Here is a 7,803-nt window from a genome sequence, read left to right as displayed (position 1 = left end):
ACCAGTCCATCCTAAAGGAAATCTGTCCTGGGTATTCATTGGAAGGACTGATGCTAAAGCTGAAACTCCAGTACTTTGGCCACCTCATGCGAAGAGTTGACTCATTGGAAAAGACTCTGATGCTGGGAGGGATTTGGGGCAGGAGGAGAAGGGGACAACAGAGGATGAGATGGCTGGATGGCATCACAGACTTGATGGACGTGAGTTTGAGTGAACTCCAGGAGTTGGTGATGGACAGGGAGGCCTGGTGTGCTGCAATTCATGGGGTCTCAAAGAGTCGGACACGACTAAGTGAATGAACTGAACTGAGCTGTACACAATATTATTAAAAAAATCACAGTCTGGTAAAAATTAATTTTAAAAAATCTAAGCCATTTCAGATATGTGTTGATCTCAAATACAAAAGACTTTGTGCTAGCAAAAAAAAAAAGGATGCATAAATGAATGAATGATGAGACAATAAATGTGAACAGTCAAAATCAAAAAGGACGACCCAAAAAATTCGTTGCAAAGCAGATTAAAATGAGACGTGTGGTCATTCAAAGAACAGAAGATCAGATTTACAAGGAGGTGGAACAGCAACAACATGAACTAGATCTGAAACAGCCCCAAAGAAGGTGTTTGGATACTCTATCACAAATGGCTTACTTCCTCTAAGCATTGTAGAAGTCCTTCCTGCTTGACTCAGAAAATAAATTTGCTAAGTCAGCAACTTGTTAAATAGAGTCTGTGTCTGGTTTTACCCACATATTTTTATTTTTATTTCTGGCTGTGCTGGGTCTTCGTTACTGTGTGGGCTTTTCTCTGGTTGTGGAGAGTGGGGGATACTCTCTCACTGTGGTGCTTGGACTTCCCATTGCAGAGACTTCCCTTGTGAAGCGTGGGCTCTAGGGCACACGGGCTTCAGTAGTTGTGGCTCCTGGGCTCTACAGCACAGGCTCAATAGCTGTGGCAAGCAGGCTTAGTTGTTCCATGGCATGTGGGATCTTCCCAGATCAGGGATCAAACCTGTGCCTTCTGCACTGGCAGGAGGATTTTTTCCCACTGAGCTACCAGGGAAGTCCCACAAATGGTTATTTTTTAATATAAATTATTTATTTTAACTGGAGGCTAATTACTCCTCAATATTGTATTGGTTTTGCCATACATCAACATGAATCTGCCACGGATGTACACGTGTTCCCTATCGTGAACCCCCCCTCCCACCTCCTTCCCCATACCATCCCTCTGGGTCATCCCAGTGCACCAGCCCCGAGCACCCTGTATCATGCATCGAACGTGGACTGGCGATTCATTTCACATATGATAATATACATGTTTCAATGCCATTCTCCCAAATCATCCCCCTCTCTCCCTCTCCACAGAGTCCAAAAGACTGTTCTATACATCTGTATCTCTTTTGCTGTCTCGCATACAGGGTTATCGCCACATGTGGTTTTAAAGAAAACTATCTATGAAACTGATATTTGAAGCTTCAGGAAAGGGAGCCACCGCAAACAATATATTTAGTGGGGAAAAGATGGAGATAGATATCCGTTGACATCCAAGCTCCCTGAAACTGGGGGATAAAGGAAGTGTTGAGATGCAGACATGGAGGAGGCTAAGGGGCACAAAGGGGCTCCTGAGGACCAGTGCGAAGTCCAAAAGCCCCAGAATCCTGGAGCCCCTCTGAAGGCCCCACCAATGCACGTGAGACAACTGCAGCAAGGTTTACAATAAATCCGCATAACCAACCTTCAGCAAAACAGTAACTTGCTTAAATTCACTGTTTGCTGCTGGGGTAATACCAGGTTGGGCTGCAGAACTTTTTCTCAACAGATAACCAAGTCAAAGAGACCTGAGGAGGAATTAATAGGAGCAATAAAGATTATTTCAGATAGACTACATTTTGAATAGGAGAGCAATTAACATGAGCCTTAAAATGATTATTTTCTTTTGAAAATGGGTATATAAATGAGCAACTATCCCCACAAGAGACTAGTAAGCAGCTATTAAAATCATGTTTTCAAAATAGTTGATATGGAGACTTAGGATAAAATAGAGAAGTGGAAAACAGCCACCTCAAAAACTGTATACACAGAAATAAAATCCTGCTTGATTCTTTTCTGCTTGATGCTATGTGCGAAGTATATGACCACACAGCATTTGTAACATAAAGCAGGCAAAATCAGGGTAATATCACGTTATCATTTTACAGGGGAAAGTAGAGTTCAGTTCAGTCGCTCAGTTGTGTCCAACTCTTTGCGATCCCATGAACTGCAGCACGCAAGGCCTCCATGTTCATCACCAACTCCCAGAGCCCACCCAAACCCATGTCCATTGAGTCGATGATGCCACCCAACCATCTCATCCTCTATCGTCCCCTACTCCTCCTGCCCTCAATCTTTCCCAGCATCAGGGTCTTTTCACATGAGTCAGTTCTTCTCATTAGGTGGCCAAAGTATTGGAGTTTCAGCTTCAACGTCAGTCCTTCCAATGAATATTCATGACTGATCTCCTTTAGGATGGACTGGTTGGATCTCCTTGCAGTCCAGGGGACTCTCAAGAGTCTTCTCCAACATCATAGTTCAAAAGCATCAATTCTTTGGCGCTCAGCTTTCTTCACAGTCCAACTCTCACATCCATACATGACTACTGGAAAACCATAGCCTTGTCCAAACAGATCTTTGTTGGCAAAGTAATGTCTCTGATTTTTAATGTGCTGTCTAGGTTGGTCATAACTTTCCTTCCAAGGAGTAAGGATCTTTTAATTTCATTGCTGCAATCACCATCTGCAGTGATTTTGGAGCCCAGAAAAATAAAGTTAGCCACTGTTTCCACTGTTTCCCCATCTATCTGCCATGAAGTGATGGGACCAGATGCCATGATCTTAGTTTTCTGAATGTTGAGCTTTAAGCCAACTCTTTCACTCTCCTCTTTCACTTTCATCAAGAGGCTCTTTAGTTCTTCACTTTCTGCCATAAGGGTGGTGTCATCTGCATACCTGAGGTTATTGATATTTCTCCTGGCAATCTTAATTCCAGCTTGTGCTTCCTCCAGCCCAGTGTTTCTCATGATATAATCTGCATATAAGTTAAATCAGCAGTATGACGATATACGGACAACTAACCAATCTGATCGAATGGACCACAGCCTTGTCTAACTCAATGAAACTAAGCCATGCCATGTGGGACCACCCAAGACGGACGGGTCATGGTGGAGAGGTCTGACAGAGTGTGGTCCACTGGAGAAGGGAGTGGCAAATCACTTAGTATTCTTGCCGAGAGAACCCTATGAACAGGGGAAGGTGATAGTCCTCCAATACAGTGTTGGGAAGGTAGCTCCCAACTGGTAACACAGAGTCTAGCTAAAGACATATAACTTAAAATAAAAATGATGATCAGATCATATACTGCGGTTTCTAAAATGTTTAAGGTAATTGAAATGCCTATTTTGATTCTGAAAGGAGCATATTAGCTAGTGGTTACCAGTGGGGAGAGGGAAGAGGGAACGGCAATATGGGGATAGGAGAATAAGAGGTACAAGCTGTCATGTATAAAATGAGCTGCAAGGATATATTATTCTACAGGGCTTCCCTGCGGGCTCAGACAGTAAAGAATCTGCCTATAGTGCAGGAGACCTGGGTTTGATCTCTGAGTCGGGAAGATCCTCCGTAGAAGGGAATGGCAACCCACTGCAGTATTCTGGCCTGGAGAATCCCATGGACAGAGGAACCTGGCGGGCTACAGTCCATGGTGTCATAGAGAGTCGGACACGACTGAACAACTAAGTACAGCACATATATTGTACAGCACACAGGGAATGTAGCCATATTTTATAACAACTATAAATGGAGTATAACTTTTGAAAGTTGTGAATCATTATATTGTACACCTAGAACAAATAATAATGCACAGTAACTATACTTCAATTAAATTTTTTTTATCAGAAAGAAAATCAAAATCAGAAAGAAAATAAAATAAAATTGATGGTTCTAGTTCCAAGGCATTTAAAACTCACAAAACAAAATTTTAAATGGAATGATCATCATTCTTTGTCAAATATTAATATACCTGATAGTGACAAACCATGTTGATGTTCTGTGTATCATCCCAAAAAGATAATATTTCAAAATAAGTTCAAAAACATGCAGCATGTTTAAGAAACACCACTTTGGAACTACAGTGTCTGGTGGGTGTTTGTTATTCCTAAACTGTGTTTAAAGAACTACACAGTTCAACTTTCAACAGTGAGTAAGTAAAATATATGAGGTAATGTGTCAGTCTCAACATTAACAATCCCAATATCTACTTTCAGCTACCTAACAATTCCAATCATCAGGAGCTAGCAGACCACCTAATGCACTAAAGGGAAGGATATGAGAAACTATTGGAAGAGCCATCTGTGGACTTCCATAAGAAGCAGTGCATTGTAAAAAAAATGTAAAAATGGTGATCAGAAAGAGATATCGAGCTGTTATCCCACATGAACATCAGTCCAATCCTCAAAAAGAGCTGGACATGACTGAATGTAAGCTCAGTCATGTTGCTATCCATTTTCCACCATCAGAATCCAAACCCTTACTTTGCCTCAGCTGAGTTTTTGCCAGCAGTCTCACTGGATTCCTTTCTGCAAACATTCCTAATATAGTTGCCTTAAATGGTATGGACCTAACAGAAGCAGAAGATATTAAGAAGAGGAGGCAAGAATACACAGAAGAACTATACAAAAAAGATCTTCATGACCCAGATAATCACGATGGTGTCATCACTCACCTACAGCCAGACGTCCTGGAATGTGAAGTCAAGTGGGCCTTAGGAAGCATCGCTACAAACAAAGCTAGTGGAGGTGATGGAATTCCAGTTGAGCTATTTCAAATCCTAAAAGAGGATGCTGTGAAAGTGCTTCACTCAACATGCCAGCAAATATGGAAAACTCAGCAGTGGCCACAGGACTGGAAAAGGTCAGTTTTCATTCCAATCCCAAAGAAAGGCAATGCCAAAGAATGCTCAAACTACCACACAATTGCACTCACCTCACATGCTAGCAAAGTAATGCTCAAAATTCTCCAAGCCAGGCTTCAACAGTACCGTGAACTTTTAGATGTTCAAGCTGGTTTTAGAAAAGGCAAAGGACTCAGAGATCAAATTGCCAATGTCCGCTTGATCATCAAAAAAGCAAGAGAGCTTCAGAAATATGTCTATTTCTGGTTTATTGACTATGCCAAAGCCTTTGACTGTGTGGATCACAATAAACTCTGGAAAATTCTTCAGGAGATGGGAATACCAGACCACCTGGCCTGCCTCTTGAGAAATCTGTATGCAGGTCAGGAAGCAACAGTTAAAACTGGACATGGAACAACTAACTGCTTCCAAATAGGAAAAGGAGTACGTCAAGGCTGTATATTGCCATCCTGCTTATTTAACTTCTATGCAGAGTACATCATGACAAATGCTGGCCTGGTAGAAGCACAAGCTGGAATAGATTGCCAGGAGAGATATCAATAACCTCAGATATGCAGATGACACCACCCTTATGGCAGAAAGTGAAGAACAACTAAAAAGTCTCTTGATGAAAGTGAAAGAGGAGAGTGAAAATGTTGGCTTAAAGCTCAATTCAGAAAACTAAGATCATGGCATCTGGTCCCATCACTTCATGGCAAATAGATGGGGAAACAGTGGCAGACTTTATTTTGTGGGGTTCCAAAATCACTGCAGATGGTGACTGCAGCCATGAAATTAAAAGAGGCTTACTCTTTGGAAATGTATGACCAAACTAGATAGCATATTCAAAAGCAGAGACATTACTTTGCCAACAAAGGTCCGTCTAGTCAAGGCTACGGTTTTTCCAGTAGTAATGTATGGATGTCAGATTTGGACTAATGAAAGCTTAGCACCAAAGAATTGATGCTTTTGAACTGTGGTGTTGGAGAAGACTCTTGAGAGTGCCTTGGACTGCAAGGAGATCCAACCAGTCCATCCTAAAGGAGATCAGTCCTGGGTATTCATTGGAAGGACTGATGTTGAAGCTGAAACTCCAGTAGTTTAGCCACCTGATGCTAAGAACTGATGCATTTGAAAAGAACCTGATGTTGGGAAAGATGAGGGTTGGAGGAGTGGGGATGACAGAGGATGAGGTGATTGGATGGCATCACCGACTCAATGGACATGAGTGAGTAAACTCCAGGAGACGGTGATGGACAGGGAGGCCTTGCATGTAGCGATGTGTGGTTTCACAAAGAGTCAACTGAGCATGACTGGACATGACTGAGCAACTGAACTGAACTGAAACTGAATGCTCTGCTAGAGTTAATCCCCCCTTACCAGTCCACAAGAGTATTTCTTTTTCTGCTGTCTCCCGATGCCATTTTATGTCATTTCTTGAATTTACTACTAATAACATACTGCACACATTACATGACCTTGTCAAAGACATGATTACAGTGGGTCATTCTTTCCCTGCTCACTGTTTACAGGATTCATGGCATGTGTGCTGTGTGTGTCTGCAGTGGACCCATGAATGTTTCTGGTTTGACACTATCATGTGGGCTTCACACTGAAATCACTTTGAAAAGTAGATTATTTAACTGGACCCAGAAGTTAGTAATTGATTCTAAGCACTTAGCCTAATTTTCCTCTCTTGGTCTCTGTCCTTCTGAAAACCCATTGCTTCCCTTTTTCTCAGTGTTTCCACTAGCTAACAATCCAAGAGCTATGCTAAGTCTTCTGTGAGGCTTTACTTTAAATCCAGAGGACCCTGCCGAAATCCCACCTACAAAAGACCTTCTTCTTTTCTGCTTTCAACCTGCTCTTTCTAAGTCATCTTCTTCCCCATAGAAGAGTAATCAGAGAGAGAGAGTGAATGCCACCTGATCATCCTTAACTCAGGACCCAGATGGATTATACTTAACTGGGCACGTATGATGTATTGGGCTCTCAGTCAAGCAATTTTACACACATTTTCTTATTTAATCCTTAGAGAAACACTGTGAGATAGGTGTAATGAGCCGCATTTTAAAATTAAGATGACAATGACCTTTTGGAGAACTCAGGGTTCATCTACTCAGGTCAGCACCTGGGACAGGGCCAAGCTCAGGGCTGAGTCCAGCCAGGTTTGACCGTCAGCCCCTCTCACCACTGCACTACTGGATCCCTTATACCTGACCTACCATTTCATGCTCACATTCATCATTTATGTGTTTTTCTAGAATGCTTTAATTTCTTTAATCTACAGTATTATTCTCGTGCAACATTCCAGAAGCAAGAGTTCCTCTAGAGGAGAGAGACTTTGTCTATTTTGCTTCCATTTCTTGGTCTTTGTCAGTTTCCCTGCAGTAGTCAGTCCCATTAAGTAGAGCTGCATCATAACAGTGACTCCAGAGAAAAACTGTTTTAAAACATCAACAAACCTCGTGGTGGTGTAGAAACAGCAGGCCCAATATTGCGTGACTTTGTACTTTGAATGGCCCTGGTCAAAGAAAACTCAGTTGTACAAAAGAGAAGTTGAGAAAGGGATTAAGGTTGAGGGAATGAGCGGACCAGAGAGCACATCACAAAAGACAAATTCATCCCACATCTCTCCCAGTGGGAGCTCCAGAATTTTCATGTGGCACGGCCTTACAGGGAAGAAGGTGAGCCTTGATTTCCCCATCTGTAAAATGACAATACTTACTTCAAAATGTCGTTGAGAGGACTAAGTTAGTTTAATATATAATTTGTGTGCCTTCACACACACACACATCAGTTAGTATAGTGTGTAGTTAGTCACTCAGTTGTGTCCGACTCTTTGTGACTCGTGGAATGTAGCGCATGAGGCTCTTCTGTC

Source organism: Bos grunniens, chromosome 17 (genome assembly GCF_055505025.1).
Source record: "Bos grunniens cultivar Pamir isolate PY7600 chromosome 17, Bosgru_T2T1.0, whole genome shotgun sequence".
NCBI classification, from domain to species: Eukaryota; Metazoa; Chordata; class Mammalia; order Artiodactyla; family Bovidae; genus Bos; species Bos grunniens.
This window is presented reverse-complemented; position numbering follows the sequence as displayed.